Consider the following 22962-nt stretch of genomic DNA (forward strand, 5'->3'; position numbering starts at 1 on the left):
CGGCCTATCCTACCCCATAAATCATTGCGCGCCGGTGACGACAGCATTTTTATTTTAAAAAAATTGCGGCCGCGAGTTCGGTGGTGGAGGGAAAATACACATTTAAATGTAAGTATTATGTTTTCATTCACTCAAATAGCTAGCGAAACCACAGTTAAAAGCCACAAGTTTTTCTTTCTTATAAACTTCATCTTAACTACTTCGTCACCATTGCATGGCTTCATTTGTCAGGTGGTTTGAGGCAAAACTTGTGCTAATATTAGTTTAATAATTGTTTCAGGGTGCAAGGAGCAGACAGCTCAATTTATTAAATTGCGGTCTGAAAATGACCATTTCTTTACGGGGGCGAAAAACTGGAGGCAAGACAACAACCTATTTGTAATATTTGCACTAGTCTGTCTCACTTGTGTATTATAAGAAATATCACTCACCCTATAAAGCCCACAACAATAGGAAAAGCAGTAGATAAGGCAATGGGGTTTCACTTTAATGTGGTTTTGTAGTGCTGTCATGCAAGCTATGTCTACAAAGGTTTTAGCCGAATTTAAGAATCCAGAAATATGATTTCTTAAGTATTTTGTTTGCATGTCCTGATGTGTCATATTTTGCAGTGTAAACAATGCACTAATGTTAAGATAGCACCCCTGTGTTAATATTTTTCATAAGTACCCTTTTCTGCATTTTTAGAGCAATTCTGGAGAAAATGGGTCTGCTGGGTAGGGTAACTCCCATACAGGCAAAAAAAAAAAAAAAACCCGGGAAGAAAGTTTATACACACGTCTTTGCTTAAATGTATTGTGCTGTTGTTGTTAACAAGCCATGGTTAATTTGCTCTGCCTTAGGATTGCAAGTGTCCTGGGACATGTGAGGGTGTGAGTGGGAAACCCACTGCTGAAACTTGGCCCTGGTTTGTCCTCATGGATGAGGTGTTGGGACAGAGACATTGCACCAACCCCCCTGTCCTCATTGCCTCAATCCCTGAGGACACACGAGTTCAGCAGTGGGTGCCCACGGTGAGGAGGAGCCAGGGGCAGCACCACCAGCACCAGCACTAGCACCACCAGCAGGAGCACCAGCACTAGCAACACCAGCAGCAGCAGCAGCACGAAGGCGGCGAGACAGAGAAGACATGCAACTACAGAGGGAGGCAGACGCGAGGAGAGCACAGGAGAGTAGGGAGAGGATGGACAGGCTGTTTTCTCTTCTTGAGAGAGTGATTGAACAATATATTTTTTTTCTATATATTCTTGTTTAACTTTTTTTCACAAATTTTTTTAAAAAGAATGAAAAATTATGTACATTATTTATTTTTAAGCAACTTTAAATGTGTAAATAAAAGAGAATGAATTGTTCTAGACATTGTTTATTTTTGTAATGACGGTCATAATTTCTACATGAAACAAATTCTTCATACCTTTTTTTTTTTCAATAAAATTGTTAAATGAAAATCATTTGTTCTATTGGCTACGTAAAAGTACTTTTTCCAACTGTTTACAACATACGTTAAACATATCAAAATCAACATAAACATTTAAATTTACAATACATAAAATACGAAAAAAATATGTAGACGTTTATTGAGCTGAGCAGGGAGACCCTGGTGGTGCTGCTGGACCGGGATGGGCTCCACAATAGAGACCCTGGTAATGCCTCTCTGCTGGTGGAACATCATCTGGGATGGTCTCCAGTGTGTTTGAGTGCATATTTCCACTATCCACTAAGTTGTCTACCAACAGGTTTGCAGGGCTGACTCAATCGACAGCTGCCATGTCACTGAGCTTTTTTTCAGAAGGAGTATATTTCTGAAAAAAGTACTTTTAATAACTACTAATACCGCATTGGGGAAAAACTACAGCTGCGTCCCATATGAAAGCTAGGGCGCATCTGAAGCGCTCGGTCCGGTCTAGCCTACGGAGGAATTATTATTGTCGCCTGGCAACTGTAACAGCTGCCGATGACGAGCGGGAGTAATATTCAATATTTGGTTTTATATTCAAACAGGGTTGAAAAGCTGTATGTTCACCATGGTCCATTTGTGTACATAATAAAAAGAATACACTAGCCTACAAAATCGCATCAAGGTAAGATATAAGTGAACATTTGAAAAAAAAAAAAAAAAAAAAAAAAAAAAAAAAAAAATATATATATATATATATATATATATATATATATATATATATATATATATATATATATGCCTATGTAAGTTTCATTTTATTTTCATATATCATTACATTATTTACGTAAGTTAAGACCCAATACTTGAACAGTTTAAAGTGTAATCCGCCAATTCAGGACGCAGCCTCTGAATTGGGACGCAGCAAACCAGCTTAATTTATCTGCCCATGGTCTTGGCTAAGCCGAAAATACATGACCTGGCAGCGCCGGGGCTGAATCATCCTCACCATGTCCTCCAGTAAAATATAAAACATAAAAATGACAATAGCCAATTCTGGCTCCATAGCTGTTTACTCAATTATATCAAATGAATTATCAGGATGGCAGCTGTCCTCTCGCACTAGGAGCGGTAATCGGGAACACCTGTTGCGCAATTAGGAAATCCTACGAAGGCTACATGATGCATCCTTCGAAGGACGCATAGGTTGCATCCTTGAAGTCTGCGGCCTTCGAAGGATACAGCCTTCACATTGGGACACAGCTATGGACTGGCCAAGGGGGCAATGCAACATATGGAAGTCTCTGGGGTAGCTCCACCCCAGTTAGGGGGGAGACAATACCGGACAGAGATGGCACAGCAGACTCTGCCAAGGAAAAGACACGGGCTCGCCGATAGGGAAGCCGTACCGTGGGGGAATCCACATATGAGATCACTCATAGGGGAATCACAACATATGGGCACCTAGCCTAATACAGGGGTCAACCAGTGGGCATACTTACCAGTGATAGGCTTGGCGCCGGATGTCTCCGCCACATGTGACTGCAGGGGGTGTTGGAGGAACTCCAGCAAGGTTCGCTAAGCAGGGGAACTCTCCTGTGGAGCAGAATGAGCACACTCAGAATGAGCCAGGTCATTAAGAGGGGAATGGCGGGGGCCCTCCTCATGACCGGCTACTGGTAGTAAGTACATGGGAGGACACTGGCCCTATACGGAGATAATAGAATCTCGCAAACGTGTCAGGTTTCACCCAGCCCACAGCTCTACAGATATCTGTCAGCGAGGTCCCATGCGCCAACGCCCAGGAGGAAGCAACACTCCTGGTCGAGTGGGCTCTCACCCCTAGGGGCACAGGTTGCCTTGAGACTAATAAGCCAAGACGATGGCATCCACTATCCAAGTGAGCCAAACTCTGCTTGGAGACAGCCTTTCCCTTCTGCTGGCCTCCATAGAAGGCAAAGAGCTGATCTTAGGTCCTGACACTCAGTGTTCGGTCCACATACAGGCGCAAAGCGTGGTCGGGACAGAGCAAAGCAAGGACTGGGTCTGCCTCCTCCAAGGACAGCGCTTGCAGGTTCACCACCTGGTGCCTGAAAGGCATGGTGGGAAGCTTGGGTACATATCAGGGCCGGGTTCTCAGGATTACATGAGATGATGCTGTCCCGAATTCCAGGCACGATTCATCGAATGAAAATGCCTGCAGGCCCCCTGCCCTCTTGACTGAAGCTAGAGAGCTTCTCAGTGAGTTCAGGCAATTCAGCACCGACTGAGCTCACTCGTTGGTGAGACAAGCTGTGAGGTTGACCGAGTCCAACACCATACCTAGAAAAGTGATTCTCTGCACGCGGGAGAGTTTGTTCTTTTCCCAGTTGACTCGAAGCCCCATATAGCTGAGGTGTCTGAGCACCATGTCCCTGTGTTCGCACAACTGGTCTCACAAGTGGGCCAGTTTGAGCCAGTCGTCGAGGTGATTGAGAATGTGAACGCCGTGCTCCCTCTGGGGGACAAGGGCCACCTCCACATCATTCATGAAAACACGAGGTGACAGAAACAGCCCGAAGGGGAGGACCTTGTACTGGTATGTCTGACCCTCGAAAGCAAAGCGTAGGAATGGTCTGTGTCGAGGGAGAATCAAGACATGAAAGTATGCAGGTCGCCTTGGCACTGATAGTCCAAGACTATGTCATTCACTATCCAGTGAGCCAACTCTATTGGAGACAGCCTTTCCCTTCCGCTGGCCTCTGTAACAGACAAAAAGCTGGTCTGAGGTCCTGAAGCTCAGCATTTGGAGCAAAGCAAGGGCTGGGTCTGCCTCCTCCAAGGGCAGCGTTGCACCACCTGGTCCCTGAAAGGCTTGGTGGGAACCTTGGGCACATATCCGGGCCAGGGTCTCAGGATTACGAAATGATGCAGGCCTGAATTCCAGGCACAATTCTTCAACCGAAAATGCCTGCAGGTCCCCTTGACTGAAGCTAGCGCAATCAGGAACACTGTCTTAAAAGATAGAATTTTAACCCTCTAAGGTGTTTAAAGGGTCATTTCACCCGTGGAGACATGAATGTGTATTGAAAGTGGGTCATTTATGTAGAAGAAATGTTAAATTATTTTTGAATTTGGAGCTTTCTAGACTGAGAAAAGCCAGAAAATGTATTTTTGGCTTATGTGGATGAAAGACAACAACTCCCAGAATGCACTTGCTTCGCTGCCCTACAAGGCCACTCCCAAGCCACGCCTACCGGTAAGACAGCGCAGTTGAAAACAAAAACATCAAGGCAAGGCTAGGCTACGAGTGAGTCTCCGTGACGAGTTTGCCCAAAATGTCCGGGATTCGGCTTATGAGTTCTACAGTCGCCATTCATCATGTTTACTGTGGCGAGCAGGACGAGGCTGAGGGGCGCAGGAGAACGGCGCGAGGCCGGTGGCGTGATTACTGACGACCGACACCTGTGAGGCACTGTTCTCGTATCTCGCACGGAGGAGCAGGTATTTTCTTAGCAATGGTAAAACACACATCAACCGATCACGCCACCGGCCTCGCGTCTTTCAACCGATCACGCCACCGGCCTCGCGTCTTTCAACCGATCACGCCACCGGCCTTGCGTCTTTCTCCCGCGGCGCTAGCCTCGTCCTGCTCCCTGTATTACTGTGATTACTGATGAGCGCGCCTGTGAGATGCACGGGTCTCATGGGCTATCTCTCACGGAGGTGCGGGTATTTTCTTAGCAATGTTAAAACGCAAATCAACCGATCACTTGTTTAGCATTCATGTAAACATTACATTCAGATTCACTAATCGGGGTGAATTCAGTTAGATTGAAACAAAAGGTGAGCATGTAAACAATGAATGGCGACCGCAGAAAGCAAAAGCTGAATCCCGGACATTTTTGTCGATCTCGACGGCCGGACACGTCCGGGGAATAGAGTATGGTAACCCCTACTACTCAGCTTTCTTCGTCCCTGTTTTCTGCAGGTTTCTGCCGTTGAAATCAAACGCACTCGCACTGATCTGTGATAGGTCTGTTAGCGCATTAGGTCCAACCCCCTATGGGCGGGTTTTAAAGGGTGGATCTAGTGCTTGTAGTCTTAACAGAAATCCCCCCCTCTTACACTTCCTCCTACAATGACGCAAAATGACACTTTTTGCGTCATTGTAGGAGGAAGTGTAAAGAGGTAAATACAGATTTCTCTCGTCTCTGAAAAAATGTTGCATGACCATTCAATAGTATGACTGGGTTTCTAACAATGCAAAGCTTAATGCAAATGGGTGAAGTGTCCCTTTAAGGTGTCTAAGGTGTCTAAGGTGTTAAGGGTCTAAGGTGTTTCTGGGGTCCTTGAGATGTTTTGACATGCCCTGATATTTGTGCTTTTTTTCAGTTGCTAAGGTGTAATTACACTCTATTTAGCACAAACAGGGCTACAATAATATGCGAGCAACATGTATTTACATGTTTGTATTTTTGAGAGAATAATGTTTATGCATGGTTATTGAAAAAAAATATATTAAAGTTTCTGAAATAAGGCCACAAAACACATACTAAATATGTGTCCACAAGACTTTTTACTAATGGATGTTGTCGCCTAGAGTTTTTGCTTCAAAATGATCTGAAAATCAACCTGCCTAATCATTCAAATAAAACAATACATTGATTTAAATTTTGTAAGACACGTTTTGTTTGGAAAGGCAATATGCGTGGAGGCATGAATGATCATGGATAATACTCTGATTCACACCTGAGAAGACAATGACCCACATAATAAGCTGCATAATGAGCCTTTCATTCAGGTGTGTCACTAAGAGGGTATACCACAAGAAAAGAATGTGAGGACTTATTTTGTATGCATGCAAATTGTATAATATCCAAGGTAAACATTTCTAGTAACTATGCAGTTAATTCTCATACTGTATTTTCAAAAAGTTTTGGAATATATCCTCTCCTTAAATGTGTCACTAATAAAAAACATTAATAAATAATTTAATGAGAAGGCTTATATTGACATATTAAGATGTTGCTTACATCTATCTTGTAAATATATTTTTTTGCTATTTTATTAAAAAGTTTTCACATGTAAATCAACAACAATTACAATTTTAATAATATTTCAAGTGTAATCTTTCTTTTTAAAAATTATACATTTTATCATACGTATTTCAAAGTTAAGGATTCATTAGTTTGAATATTGGAACAAACACTATAATAACATCTTAGTTGATAATTCAAAATACCTACTTTATTTTGGACAAAACATCACATACTATATATTTAACATAAATTGGCGAACAAAAGCTTATTTGATGTGACAGTAGTCTTTTTTGCGGTAAAAACTTTAGAATCTATCCAAAACTAATCAACGAAATCTTGTCTAAACATTCATATTTCGTCTGTAACATATCGTTTTTATGATATATTAGCATATAAATGTTAATTTGCAGTTTAATACGTTGCTTATACAAATACATTTTATTTCAACAGATTTCAGTCAATTTTTACTCATCTCAGTATAGCAATATAGTTTGGTAAAAGCTAAACTAGTAGATGTGTTCATGTAAAAATAACATGTTTTCTAATGTAAGTGCAAGTGTGAATGAATGGCACAGATGTGCGCTGTTGTTTACTACAGCTGTGCCGTTCATTCATTCACACACAGACACGCAATTCATATTTAAACAGTATTTTTGCGGTTTACAGACACTATTGCATATCGCGATTAGAACAAAGCACTTAAGAGTAAAGAACTTACTATTCACAATCCTCAGCTGGATTAGTTGCTCCTCAAAGTGAAACTAAACCAGCACTTCTGAGGTAAATTTCCCAGGATTATTCCTCACAGCGAAGCAAGACGACGTAAAGTGCACGAGTCTGATTAAACTTGATGTGTTTTATCCAGCTGATGTGGGCGTTGACACGTTTGCATGAATCGCCTCAGATCATTTGCGTTTGAATACTGCGAGCTCTCCGTTGGCGTGTTCACATTAGCACTTAATGAGCTATAATGAGCTGAACTGACATCTCTCTCTTTTCATACAGATTAAATAAACAAAGAATATTTGTTTTTTATATAAATTACTTAATTTAAAAGAAGAGAATTCATTTTCGGACGCCTTTCAGAATGGACTTCACTGACAGAGAGAAGGCAGAACTCGCATCATGTTTATTTTTCTTTATTTGGCAAAAAGCACAACACTTTGTTTTTATTGTGAGTATACACAAAAAAAACACTTAACAGGATTGAATGATGTATAACACTTATATGTAAGATCAAAATCAACAGAATATTTTTAGTCTCTTTAGCACTGATAAGAAAAAAAGTGAGCTGGTATCGCTGGCGATACCGCCGACCCCAAGGGGTTAAGCTCTACTGACTGCAGCGGCTCAAACAGGGCTTTCTGCAGGGCCGTTAAGACCAGTGAGAGGTCCCAAGAGGGCACAAGGTGAGGACGAGGAGGATTTAGACTTTTCGCGCCGTCTTAAGCCCAATTTATACTTCTGCGTCGAACTCACGCCGTAGCTACGTCGTAGGCTGTGTGTAGCGCGCGTACCCTTCGGCGTTCCCTGACGTGCACCTCTCCAAAAATGTAACAACGCGTCAACTCTACACGGACGCAAGCACTGTGATTGGTCTGCTTGGACCGCTCCCTCGGGTTTCACATGCTCCCTATGCGCGCGTGAACGCGGACAACGACGCAGAAGTATAGCGTAGAGGCTCCGGCGTAGGTCCAACGCAGAAGTATAAATCAGCCTTTAGGAACCTGGTGATCAGTACGTGCTTACCCAGGGACTTACCATCTATTGTATCATGATCTGCAACACATGCTTTCAGGGTGGAGGAAGACAGCCTTTGCTCCAACCCTTGTTGTAGGAAGGCTCTGACCGGGCATGTCCGAGGGTCTTCTGAGTGAGAAGAGCACCACTCGACGAACAGGTTCCACTTCAGAGCATAAGTGTGCCTCGTAGAGGGCGCTCGTGCTGAAGTGATGGTGTCTACTACCATAGGGGGGAGGTCACTTAAGTCCTCCGTGTCCCGTCCAGAGATGACACATGGAGGTTCCAGAGGTCTGAATGCTGGTGCCATAAGGTGCAGGTCCTTCCTCAGAGTAATGCACCAGGGAGGGACTGTCGCGAGGATCATGAGTTTTGGGAACCAGGTCCGGCTGGGCGAATAATGGGCAATTAGCAGGACCTGCTCCTCGTCCTCCCCAACTTTGAACAGGGTCTGTGTTAGAAGGCTCACTTGGGGAAACGCATACTTGTGCCGAGGGTCCCCTCGGTCAGGGAGTAAAACAACTGGCAGTGGGACATGTCCAGAGAAGCAAACAGGTCTACCTGAGCAGCCCCAAAGTGTATGGATTGAGCCGCCACTCTCCTGGGAACACTGGTTGTCATCAGAACTCAACGGTTGCACGTTTGAGCTAGCCTGGAATATAAATGGCACGAAGCGACCTCAGATGCTTCTGGCTCCAGAGGAGGAGATGGCGGGCGAAATGCATCATGCGACGGGAGCGTAGACCACCTTCATTATTGATGTACACAATAATCGTAGTGTTGTTCGTTCGGACCAGTCCATGTTTGTCTAGTAGCAGCTGTTTGAAGCGGCCCAATGCAAGACGTACTGCTAACAACTCGAGGCAGTTGATGTGCCACTGCAGTCTGGGCCCCGTCCAAATGCCTGAGGCTGCATGCGTGTTGTACGTGACCATATGACGCAATCTGAGTGGCGTTACTGCAGCTGCGGATGCCACATGCCCCAGGAGCCTCTGAAATAATTTCAGTGAAACCGCTGTTCTGCCTCTCAGTGAGTTCAGGCAATTCAGCACCGACTGAGCTCGCTTGTTAGTGAGACGAGCTGTCAAGCTCGCCCCAGATGGCAAATTTTCACTCTTTCAAGTGACCATCACTGCAACGCTGTCACATCAACACCAACGAAGAGCTTCCCAGACTCGTAGACACTTGTTGATTAGAGCTGAGGAGAAACACTCGGCTCGGAAGCAAAAATATGAATGGGCTAGGGGGTGGGGGGGTGTTGTCTGCGGTCTGGGGTGACAGGATGGGGGTCTTCTATGATATTAGACTGCGTAGCCTATAATAAAAGATAATGAATTTCAAACCTGAACCAAACATATTTTTATTCAAAGATCAACAGACTGTCATTAGTCTTTAGTCTGCTACAAAAAAAACATTAAAATCATGAACTCATGAAATAAAATCATGACATGAAATGTCATTGTGAAAAAAAAAAAAAAAGACTGTTGTAAGTAAATCAGACTGTGCGTAAATCAGACCTTTCAGTATAGCCTAACGCTAATAAGCTAAAACGAAATAATTGTGTAGTGAAGTATTTTTTTGTACACAGTGCCGTGAACAATCAATCACTCCGTTACGCGTGCATCACTGTCCTCTTCGCGGCTGCAGGCTGCAGCAACTTGCGCTCTCTTCTTCAATGCTTAAAACAAAAACTTAATTAAAAGTAAAATACCAATAAATTACGTTATTGGTACATCATGTGTGTTGCTATTTATCAGGAGCAGTTTCCATGTGACGTTGTCGCCATGCGTGACACGCCAGGAGCAGCGCAAAGACAACAAGCAGCGCAAAGTCTCTCACCTCAGAAAAACGGACTTTCCTGTCCTTTCAGCCGCTCACTGTGGTGGCTCATAAACTAGTTAACAAAAACTAGTTTGGGACTGCTATTTAATAGCTTACCTCGCAGTGCCTACTGTTTATCAGTATTTGTCATATTCGTACAATTTTTTTTTGTATGTTAAGTAAAGGGGGACAGAACTTGTGTGTCAACAATTTTTGTGTAAACAAATGTATTATAATAGGCCTATATAATTCCTAAAAAGGTGGGTCGCGGCTTGATGACCATGGGGAAATGTGGGTCCCATGGCCAAACTATTCAAAACATCATTAAATGTTGTGATAATCGTAATTAATAATCACAATTACAATTTCAAGTGAATAATCAACAATTATGATTTTTGTCATAATCGTGCAGTCCTACGTTTTTCAAATAAAATATGAATGCATTTGACATTAATTGTTGTTTACTTGTTTGTTTATATCCATAATTAATTGATACCTGATTCCCTTACAAGAATTTTTGGCTAAAAAGTCACTGAATCGATTTCAAGTCACTGAATCGTTTCGGATCGTATCGTTCTAAATGAACCAATATCGTCCTTGAATCATATCGACAACCACGAATCGCGATACGAATCGAATCGTTGTTAAAACGAATCGTTACACCTCTACTCAAGGTATTGCTCCGAGGTATCATAGAAACTCGTGAATTCTCTCTTGAGCCTCCGAAAAAAGCATCTTTTTTGCGCTGCTGCAGTTTGGTTCGGAGGCCGTTCATCAGCGCATACACTTCAACTGAGGTGAGACTGTCACTCTCAAGACTCAGCACAGCACCAGTGAACATCTTTAAAGTGTTTTGCAAGAAGAAGAGAGTGACCTCCAACTCGCTGTATTCGTCTTCCTCTCCATGCTCGTTACCCCGGAGCGCATCCCAGAGGACACGGGGGCACTCCTCCTCTCCCAGTGACAAGAAGTAGCTCCGCACAGCTGGCCAGGTGTTGATAAGTCTGTCAATTGCAGGGAGCAGGCTCAACCATCGTGTCGGGACGTGGCGCAACAGTGTATGGTACTCCATGTCAGCAAATTCAAACATTTCTTTGAGGGTGGAAACTCTCTTGGCAGAACAGCTGAAATGGTTGAATGATTTTATCACAATAGTCTCCACATCTGTTTGCAGTGCATTGCTGGCACGTTTAACGGCATTGTGAATAATGTGAGCTGGGCAGTTTGCGGGCAGGATCTTGCTGTTGATTTTTTTGGGGATTTTGGTAAATGGAGTGTTTTCTGCCGTAATTCACTGCCGCATTGTCAGCCGAGTATGCCGAGATGTTATGGATGCTGAGTTTGTGTTCCTTTAATTTATTCAGTAAGGTGTCAGTGACAGCATCTACGCTCTCAGCTGCCTGTTCAAAGAAATCAAGAACTCTGTTCTGGATGCCCTGCTCAGTAGTCCAGTATCTCACAGAGATCGGGAATGTTTTCACATTGCCTTTATAAGAGGCATCTGTTGCAATGGAAAAGAATATGTCTTTTGACTCGAGGCTCTGGGAGAAGTCAGATGCGAGGGGTGCCAGGACGTTTGTGACCAGTGCTTCAGCTTTTGTGCGACCGCAGGTGACGAGTTTAGCTATAGCCGAATCAGAGTACAGTTTTGGTGTTAACTTCATCGCACAGTCAAGCGATCTGTATGATTGTTGGTGGGCCACACAGTGGAACACGGAGGTCAGCTCAGCAGCAGCTATTTTATTATACATGGAATCATCCTGCTTCTTAAAGAAGGACGAGACCAACGTGTTGGTCTGTACTATCGCGGTGTTGGTACAGTGTAGTTTGCTGCTAGCATGCAGCCTAACATCTGCCTCCCCTCCGTGAGAAACACCAAACTCTTTCCTACACACTTTGCAGAATGCTTTACTTTCATCGCTTAAAGGAGAACTCCGGTCAATTTTAACATTGAGCTCATTTTTTGTACATTTTTTTGATTGCCGAGTTCACACGCGTGATCATAGGTAACTAAACCTATGAGCGTGAACTCGGCAATCGACTACTTTGGACTTCAACCGAAAACAGGATGTAAACACAGGTATTTGCGCTGGCTTAAATAACATCATTTTTATACATATCTTTCACATCTACTGCAGTCAGATTCACTCGTGTTCACTCTGAAGGAATCACTCACATTTTCTGTGCACTTGTAATGACACATCAAGGATGTTAAGAGGCTAAAAGCAGGTTTAAACATTGCCCCATTGAAGTCAACAGGGTGCAAATTTTAAAAATAGAATAACTCGGTGTAGGCAACACCGATTTTTGTCGTTGTTCTCTGTATTGACAGCACTCCAAATGTACAAAAAATACTATGGGGGGGGGATACTTCCCCACCCACTCCTCCCGGTACCTGCAGAGGCGTTTTTGCTTTTTAGCAGCGTGTTGGGGTTCCGGTACACCAGCCATGCCAAAGGAATGAATGAAAATTAGCTTATTAATGAATATCTAAATTCGCGCCTACACTCTCAGAAAAAAAGGTACAAAAGCTGTACGTCGCTGTGGCGGTACCTTTTCAAAAGGTACACCTTTGTATCTAAAAAGTGCATTTTAGTCCCTCAAAGGTACATATTGGTACCATAAAGGCCAATATGACCCCAAGCGACTTTTCTTTCATTAAAAAAAAAATGGTTCCCTTCATCTCAGTGGAATAAAATTTGGTGACTTTTTCTACATTACCTATCTATACACACACAAAAAAACTGGGCTTGATTCAGTTGTTCTAAAGGTGTGTAAAAAAAATGGGAAAATCGAAAATTTCAATACCACATTGAAGTCCTGGTACTCGAGCACAAATGCAATGTGGAACGAACATGATCACTTGAACACACATGCTCGCGCACACAAACACACACACAGGTGTGACTCCAATAGAAAACATTTTTATAGAAATTGACAAATAAAATCAATAATTCCAGCATAAATCTGAAAATTCTCACATATAAATGAAGGCCTGGTACTAGAGCACTAATGCAATGTGGAATGAACATTATCACACACACATATGCGCCCACACACACACAGACACAAATACACACATAGACAGAGAGAGGTGTGACTGCAATAGAGAGCATTTTTATAGAAATTGGGAAATAAAATCAATAATTTCTGCATAAATATAAAAAAATTCACACATAAATGAAGGTATGGTATGAGAGCACAAATGCAACGTGGAAAGAACATGACTACACACAGATCACATACACAGAGAGACAAACACAAACAAACAAGTGTGACTGCAAAAGAGAGCATTTTTAGTGAAATTGGTAAATAAAATCAATAATTCCAGCATGAATCTAAAAATGTTCACACATAAATGAAGGCCTGGTACTAGAGAAAAAAAAAAGTGGAATGAGCATGATTACACACACACACACACACATGCACTTGCATGCACACAAACACACACAGACACACAGTGTGTTTACTCTTCACTCCTATTCCTATCTGCCTATAGCTGTTGTTTTTTTTTTTTTTTACTTTTTTTTTTTTTTTTTTTACTTTTTTAAAATTAATTTCTTATTCTAAAGTTAATTATTTTATACATTTCGATTATTGAAATAATATGCAATTGCAATCAAGTAGTTTCTTTTAGTGGCAACTTATGTGACATTATTGCAAATTTATATAGCATTATTGCAATAACAAGACACTTCAAAAGACATCAAATAACAATTTTTTTTTTCTAAACTTTGACAAAATACTGATTTAATGTATTTTTAAATGTTTAAATATATAATTCATAAAAAAAGCTGTTATAAGAGCAATAAGTCACATCCAGAAAAATGAATGGATCTCTATGGGGCCTCTGCTGGAAGTATATGGTAATTACACTTTGTGGCTAAAACTATATTATCTACAAAAACACATCTAACCACCAGATGGCAGAATTCTGCATCTAACGCCTAGATCAATATCCAGAAACCACTCATATTTAAATTTGATCATCATAAATGTGTTTTTTTTCATAAAAATGTTATATTTCATACGTATGCTAATGGTGTAGTTCAGGAATTTTGCAGTAAATAGGTAAAAAAGTACTTCATATCCCCCAAAACACAGCATAAAAATATAGATGAGAAGTAAACGAAAAAAATTATATATAATTTGTATTATTAAAATGTATATTTCTTGTACAAAAGCTCTGTGCATCTTTGGGGTCATATAGACCCCAAATGCACTGAGTGTAAACAGGAAACTAAGGTCATATGAGGGTTAAGCTATACAATTATGATTAACCACATGTAGGCTATGCTGAGCACATGCAGTGTGTCAACAATTATGTTCTGTCTTGTCTGCACCTGTTCTTGTTAGTCACTGATTAGTTAACCTTCATCCACCTGTGTCTAATTAGTTCCCTTGTGTGTGTGTATATATTCTCCCCGTTCAGTTCAGTCACTTGTTGGGTATTGTTCGTGTCTATGTTATACATGCTGTTGCGACCTGTTTACCTGCATGTGTACAATAAAACTTTGTTATATTTTGGAATCAAGCTTCGTTTGTCTGCTTCGTCAGCCAAAGCGTGACACAGTGGTGTGGTGGCGATCTAATATTGATTGACACAGGTAAAATGTTATCTTAGAATGTAGTATATAATGTTTTATTTATAACCATTAAAGGTCCCGTTCTATGCCCCTTTTCACAAGATGTAAAATAAGTCTCTGATGTCCCCAGAGTGTGTATGTGAAGTTTGAGCTCAAAATACCCAACAGATAATTTTTTACAGCATGTTTAAATTGACATTTTTTGGGGCTCAGAAAAACGAGCCGTTTCAGTGTGTCCCCTTTAAATGCAAATGAGGTGCTGCTGGACGACACAGGGGGCGGAGCTTCATGAGCTCGTGCTCAGTCTGTCAGGAAAAATTCATCTCACGGAATGATGATAATATCAGAAACTCTCAGTAACGGCGTTCATTTCGAGTCGGACAATAATGCCTACAGAGTCAGAGTGCTGTATAGACATGAAACAGGTATGGTTTAGTAGTTTAATTACGGTTATTATAACGTATTTGTCATCTGCTTGTAGGCTATGTATCCATTATTTATTAATAGCCTACAAGTCTGCTGTCTGAATGATGATCAAACATGTACTGATGAGTTTAATAAAGTTTATTGTACATCACACAAAAGATGAAGCGTCAGTTTTACTTCAGAAAATCACCGTAAGAGCTGAGTAAACATAGTAGGCTAAGTTATAAGAAGTGCGCAAGTAGCCAGTAGAGTTGAGGGAGCATTCCTGTGGGCGAGGTTAGTCAAGAAACGGTTCTGGTGATGTCACTAATGCAGGATGTAGAGGGGTGTAGTCCAATCGAGCCGTTTTTTGTAGTCAACTTCTGTTAAATAAAATATCTCGCTTGGCATTGAACTTTGAGCTTTATAATTTTACAGATATTATTTATGCTCTAACAGCAACATTACACACTAACTAAAGTTTGAAACATGGAATCGCATGCAACGGGACCTTTAATAAAGTGTTGCATTGTGGAAGAATTCAGGAGAGGAAAAGAAAGTCATGTCAATTCTCAGAACAAACACAACAGAAAGATTAACAGGTTATTCACATAACAGTTAAAACTAAAGGATTTATACTTTCACTAATTTGGTAGACTACTACATACATCACTCTGCCCATGATAAAAGAAGAACAGATGTATCCACAATCTGACTTACTAATTGCTGAACTGACGCAGATGAGTGATTGGTATGGAAGGTTCACAAAGGTACCATAAAATTTGGCTGGGCAGAATGAATTTGCCTCAAAGGCTCTCAATTGGGGAATGCTACATTTTCATTTTTTACCATAGATTTACTTTGGAAATACGTGGGGTGCTGTTGAACTTGTGAGGGCAGTGGCGGGCACCTGCTGCCTCTTTTGGTATGCCCATTACATAGCCTACCTTCTAGCCAAAGACATTTTAATATAAAAAAACTCAATTTACAACTTAAAATAGTCTAGAATAGGTTTAAGTTTACATAAAGCTGTTTTCAAGTGGATGAATATTTTGCCCCACCATTTATATCTCAACATTTGTTCACTTTGCCTACCATCATGGATTAATTCTATCCAAAGAGCTTGATGCAATGCAATGTGGGATTGAACTCTTCACAGTGGATACAATACCTACCAAAAGTAGGTATTTTTGGAGCCTAATTATTCATACCTTTTGGAGTCCTGCCATTTCAAATCAAGAACACACCTCCTTTCAAATATTTATGGAGGCAGCTCACTATAGGGGTTTTTTTTAAGAGTGACTATTTTCTTCACAAGATCAGGACAGAAAAAAAAAAAAAAAAAAAAAGTAATTTAACTGATGGCTTGTGGCCTGAAAGCACAAGTGCAAAACAAACTGAAACAGTGGAGGCATTTCTCACCATTACTCTTTTTCGTATCTTCCTTTGTGAGTTTCTGCTGTGTTGTGGCTTTTTGCACACTCAAGCCCTTTCCCGAGACCGCCTTCACCGATTCGCTGCTGATGACGGAACCGTCCTCACTTGGCAACCTACTGCAAGTAACCATAGCAACAAGGAGCAGTGGTGAGTCTTTGCATGTGTAAAATGTCATTTTCTTTGTCTGCATCATTTCATACACATACATATAAGTGCAACGACACATTATCAAACAGACACACACACACATACTTATTGCCACCTTGGAATTATAAGTTTCTATCTGCATTCTGAGCGGTTTTGAGATATCCAGCTTCAAAGTTTTTGCATTCCATTCGACTGAAGATAGAACATTTTTGTTGTTCTAAAAAAGTCCCAAAATGTACACAACTAAAAAAAAAAACCATCACATAATGTAAATAAGTTATCACAGAATAAGAATTTATGAATAACTCAATTTTGAGAAAAATGTCAGATAGAACCTTAATAATTCCAAGGTGACATTATATAAAAAAACTAGAGCTAAAAGAACAGTAGCTTTAGTAGCTGTGCTAAAGCTTGAACTATATGAATAGTATAGTGTTGATGTGTTTTGATTTTGAAGATTCCACAGACTTCTTAATATATTTATATTTATATTACAGGCAGTTAATGGTATTATGTATGTATGTATGTATCAGTGTATGTATGTATTTAGTGAAAATGGAGAAAGTGTAACATTGGCATTCTGTTTTGATTTCTGTTCTTGTTGGTGTCTGGTTATCTGTTTATTAGTTCAGTTTAGTCTTCCTCCGCCCCTGCCTGTTTGTTTCTATGGTTACATATTGATTAGTTAGTTCTGTTCAGGGGCCTGTACCATGAAGGTAGCTGAACAAACTCGGGGTTACAGGATTAGTTTTGAGTTGACAAAACCAAACCGATGCAATCAGGCTTTATTGGTACCATGATGCAGCTCATCAACTTTCCCTGCAACTCAGGCTTTGATCCTTAAGCTATGATTACTCCATGCGCGCGTGCACATAAAAGAGTGATGTCGACACTGAACAACCAATCGCGGGTAGAGCGAGAGCGATATATTTTTCCGCGGAGGAGCAAGACATAATCATTCAGAATTACGATGAATTTAAATATGTATTTCAAGCTCGGAACAATACGGTCTCTGCTGCCAAAGCAAGAGAAGACTGTTGGAGAAAGATTGCTGATTGTTAATGTGTAAGTTAAACAAATACGTTCTATATTTATGTAAAATTATGTATGTATGTGTAGCCTGTATGTGTAATATAGCCTATAGCCTATTTTTATAATATATAAAAAATGTGCATGTATGTACTAAGAAAGATTAATATTCATTGATTTTTAGATGCAACCCCAACTCCAAATGTTCTTGGCAGCAGATAAAGACAAAATATAAAAATATAATTTAAAGTGGTGAGTATTTACTGTCATGATTCTGCCTTCATGTCCTAGATCTTTCTTGTTTTGAGGCAGGATCATGACAGACCCATGTTTTGTGTACAAGCACATGGCCATTTGTTTGGGCCATGTGCTTGTGTTGTCTCGTCACATAACCCCGCCCCCTTGTTACCCTTGTTTAGTCATTATTAATCATCTGTGTCACCTGTTGTCATCTTTAGTTTCTCCCTATTTAATCCCCTTGTGTTTGCTGTCCTGTGCCGGTTCATTGCCAATCTTTATGTCGAATCATTTGTGAGTAACCTGTTGAGAAGTCTTGTGAAGTATTTGATCCTGTCTTAGCTGTTAGTTTATTGTTCTATTTTCTGTCAGTCTTAGTCTAGTCTAGTTAGTCATTCCTGTCTTGTTTTGCCCCCTCGTGGGTTTTGTTTTCCCTGTTTTGTCTTAATAAATCTGTGTGTATTGCATACCGTCTGCGATTGGGTTCATCTCTCTGCAATCCCATGACAGAATGAACCGGCCAACATCGAACCCAGCAGACAGAATGTCCTCGCCTGTTGAGTCCCAAGCGGACCTTCTAATAGAGTGGTGGCACAAGACGAGCTCTGACGTCAGAATCGGCAAGCTGCCGATTCCTCCTCAAGGAGAAAGGTCCATTAAGGAGTACGCTCGGGTCGCTCATGAGAAGAGACTCTTTCTTCCTGACATGCTTCTCAACCGCTACTTCATAGCGGGTCTAAACGCTCCTCCGCCTCTTGCTGAACGGGAGAGGTTGGTAGACCGCCCGTTTGCTGACATGGTGGACTGCCTGTCACGAAGGGAGTTGCGGGGTTCCTCCTTGTCGTCACCCGCACCCAAGCTGTCAGTGATCCCGGAGGGTCGGGTCCTGGCTGTTGTTTCTCAAGGGGACCAGGCTCACTCCACTTCTCCCGAGGTCCCAGCCACTCCCGTTGATCTTCGTGGCAAACGAGGGAGGAGGACTTCGTGGGATTCTCCGTCGGAGTCATCCTCGACCGAGTCAGCGCTGCCTGAGACTGCCCTTCCAACTCAGGTCACAGATCCCGCTGAGCTTCTTCAACCGGTCACAAGTCCGGCTATGACTTCCACACCACGACCTAAGAGAAAGAAGAGGAGAAAGGGAGCCTCTTGTCCTTCGTCTCAGCCTGTCCCAGAGCCCGCTCCTGCAAGCGCTGTTCCAGAGCCCGCTCCTGCAAGCGCTGTTCCAGAGCCCGCTCCTGCAAGCGCTGTTCCAGAGCCCGCTCCTGCAAGCGCTGTTCCAGAGCCCGCTCCTGCAAGCGCTGTTCCAGAGCCCGCTCCTGCAAGCGCTGTTCCAGAGCCCGCTCCTGCAAGCGCTGTTCCAGAGCCCGCTCCTGCAAGCGCTGTTCCAGAGCCCGCTCCTGCAAGCGCTGTTCCAGAGCCCGCTCCTGCAAGCGCTGTTCCAGAGCCCGCTCCTGCAAGCGCTGTTCCAGAGCCCGCTCCTGCAAGCGCTGTTCCAGAGCCCGCTCCTGCAAGCGCTGTTCCAGAGCCCGCTCCTGCAAGCGCTGTTCCAGAGCCCGCTCCTGCAAGCGCTGTTCCAGAGCCCGCTCCTGCAAGCGCTGTTCCAGAGCCCGCTCCTGCAAGCGCTGTTCCAGAGCCCGCTCCTGCAAGCGCTGTTCCAGAGCCCGCTCCTGCAAGCGCTGTTCCAGAGCCCGCTCCTGCAAGCGCTGTTCCAGAGCCCGCTCCTGCAAGCGCTGTTCCAGAGCCCGCTCCTGCAAGCGCTGTTCCAGAGCCCGCTCCTGCAAGCGCTGTTCCAGAGCCCGCTCCTGCAAGCGCTGTTCCAGAGCCCGCTCCTGCAAGCGCTGTTCCAGAGCCCGCTCCTGCAAGCGCTGTTCCAGAGCCCGCTCCTGCAAGCGCTGTTCCAGAGCCCGCTCCTGCAAGCGCTGTTCCAGAGCCCGCTCCTGCAAGCGCTGTTCCAGAGCCCGCTCCTGCAAGCGCTGTTCCAGAGCCCGCTCCTGCAAGCGCTGTTCCAGAGCCCGCTCCTGCAAGCGCTGTTCCAGAGCCCGCTCCTGCAAGCGCTGTTCCAGAGCCCGCTCCTGCAAGCGCTGTTCCAGAGCCCGCTCCTGCAAGCGCTGTTCCAGAGCCCGCTCCTGCAAGCGCTGTTCCAGAGCCCGCTCCTGCAAGCGCTGTTCCAGAGCCCGCTCCTGCAAGCGCTGTTCCAGAGTCTGCAGTCATGAGGGCTGCAGAGCGAGCAGCGGCCGATTCAGCTGCTAAGGCTGTTTTGCGGTCGGTTTCGGCGAGCCACGAGATGCCGATTGTCATCGCTGTAAGAACCTTGTCCAAGTATCTGTCCTGTCTAGCCAAGATTCTGGAGATGCCTGTCCCAGCTGATGTGTCCAGTCCTGTCCCAGCTAATGTGTCCAGCCCTGTCCCAGCTAATGTGTCCAGCCCTGTCCCAGCAGATGTGTCCAGTCCTGTCCCAGCTGACAGGAGGATGTCTGTGTTCAGCCCTGTCCCTAATTTTGTGTCCAGCCCTGTCCCAGCATCACAGTCTACATCTTTCTCCACTCCCTTACCACCTGCCTCACCCATTGTCTTCGCTCCGCTGCCGGCTGTAGCTGTTCCCTCTGTCACCACTTCACCCCGGACTGTTTCCCCCAAGACTGTCCCTCGTGTGTCCCCATCCATGTCTGCCCGGACCCCTCGCCGTCAGCCCTCGTCCTGTCCACCCAAGACCCCTAGTCCACCCATCCACCCTGGACTGTCCCCCATGAACTCTGTGTTGTCTCCGCCTCCTCTTCCTTGTTTTTTATTTTTATTATGTCACCCCAATCCTGTCATTGTGTATTCATGTCTGCCTTTATTAGTTTTTGTCATGTATTGTTGGTTTGTGTCTATGTCTCAGTCGGTCTTGTCCCGTGTTTCATGTTCCCTCTAGGGAGCGTCTGGAAGCCGCTCCTTGGGGGGAGGGTTCTGTCATGATTCTGCCTTCATGTCCTAGATCTTTCTTGTTTTGAGGCAGGATCATGACAGACCCATGTTTTGTGTACAAGCACATGGCCATTTGTTTGGGCCATGTGCGTGTTGTCTCGTCACATAACCCCGCCCCCTTGTTACCCTTGTTTAGTCATTATTAATCATCTGTGTCACCTGTTGTCATCTTTAGTTTCTCCCTATTTAATCCCCTTGTGTTTGCTGTCCTGTGCCGGTTCATTGCCAATCTTTATGTCGAATCATTTGTGAGTAACCTGTTGAGAAGTCTTGTGAAGTATTTGATCCTGTCTTAGCTGTTAGTTTATTGTTCTATTTTCTGTCAGTCTTAGTCTAGTCTAGTTAGTCATTCCTGTCTTGTTTTGCCCCCTCGTGGGTTTTGTTTTCCCTGTTTTGTCTTAATAAATCTGTGTGTATTGCATACCGTCTGCGATTGGGTTCATCTCTCTGCAATCCCATGACAATTTACCACAACCTTTTAACTTTTGTGAACATTTTATCACAAACACTTGTTTGCAGCAAACAGAAATAAAGAGTTAAATTCAGAAAACCAGAATACACTGTGGCGGAGGAGTTGGCTCTGAGTAGGCAATAAGGGATGACCGATTATGGATGGGATTACAGGTGCTGTACAATCTGACCCTGGTGCTGGCTCCTCTAAGCAAGTAACACTGGGTAAGTGTGCAATACATTACTACTTTTTTTAAGTTTTAAATATGGCTGACTGTATGTTCTGCAGTAGAGGGAAATACAGTGTCCCTGTTGAAGCCAGCACACATACACACAGTCTCCCACACAGAGGTCAGTATGCAGCAGACAGAACACCAAACATAACCTGCTTTACAACAGTTATGCTTTTCATTGGCCTATTTTTATTTATTAGGGTGGAGGAAATGAAGACACTCTGTGTGTTCTCAGACAGTTGCTGATGTGAATGCGCTGGGCTTTTTATTATGGCAAACATTTGAATGTGTGGCATAAAAAAGGGACAGGCCCTTACACATCTCTTTTATTGTAGGATTTTTCACAACCTGCCCCAGAAACTGAGGCCTCTACCTCAATGGGCTTCAGAAGAAATGTGAACAAGGTAAGGATTTAAAACCCTTGACATAAATTACAGTCAGTCCTGTGTTTGTAGGAAGTCCAGGAACTTTTTGTGATTTGATGAGCCTCCAGAAAACTTGTAATGATCATGTTTGTGGTGGAATTATGTTTCAGGTGGAAACAGACTCAGTCAGGGCCCTGTACAAAAGGAGTCTTGAACTAGACTGCATACTAAAGGAGACTTGAACTAGACTGTTCACTAAAGGAGCTAGACTGTGAGCTGAGGAGGCTCCAAAAAAAAAAAAAAAAAATTGGAGGAGATCAAACAGCTGGATAAAACTGATCTCAGTATGTGAACTTATTTAACCAAGTAACACTTTAATATGAATATTTATTAATGCAACTTTCTCTTGCTCTCTTTCTCCCTCTCATCCCACAAAACCAATAAAACAGTTTGAGACCTATCTGCAGTTTCAATGTGCTTTTTTAACCCTTTAGGCGCCAGAGGTTTTTTCCTAAAACGTTCGATTTTGACATCTTAATTTCAAAAGGCTATATCTTAAAAGTGATAAAAGATAGAGACTTTCTGTAAATTAGAGAAATATTAAGGATGACCCAAAGTTTATGTAGGGATTACATTTTCCCATCTAATTTGCATATTATGACGTCATATGGTGGCGGCCATCTTGGATTATAGAATTTTTATGATTTTTGTTGATGTTTATTTATTTATTTATTTTTAACTGACAAAGACGCACACATCTTTAATCCTTCTGGACCTCCTTCGTGGGACTCGAGACTGGTGTGGTGAGCAGGTGTCGTTCATTAAAACTCATGCCACCGTGCCCCACCCTGCTTGCCACACTTGCCATGGATGACACTCCAGACCCCACCGCTTATTCTGTGCCCGATCCTGCTGCAAATGAAAAGCCAGCGATTAACAGAGGCCACATTCCTAGTCTTAAGTCGTTGGTTCAGCCTAGTCCCAAGTGGTCTTCGTCTTTGCTGTTTCCACCCAGTCCCAAGTCATCTTTGTTTCTGATGGTTCAGTCCAGTTCCAAGTCATCTCAGCCTCTGCTTATTCTGCCCAGTTCCAAGTCGCCTTCATTGCCATTGCCTTTGCATAGCCCCA

This window comes from Scardinius erythrophthalmus, assembly GCF_964197995.2.
Source record: "Scardinius erythrophthalmus genome assembly, chromosome: 8".
In the NCBI taxonomy this organism is placed as follows: Eukaryota; Metazoa; Chordata; class Actinopteri; order Cypriniformes; family Leuciscidae; genus Scardinius; species Scardinius erythrophthalmus.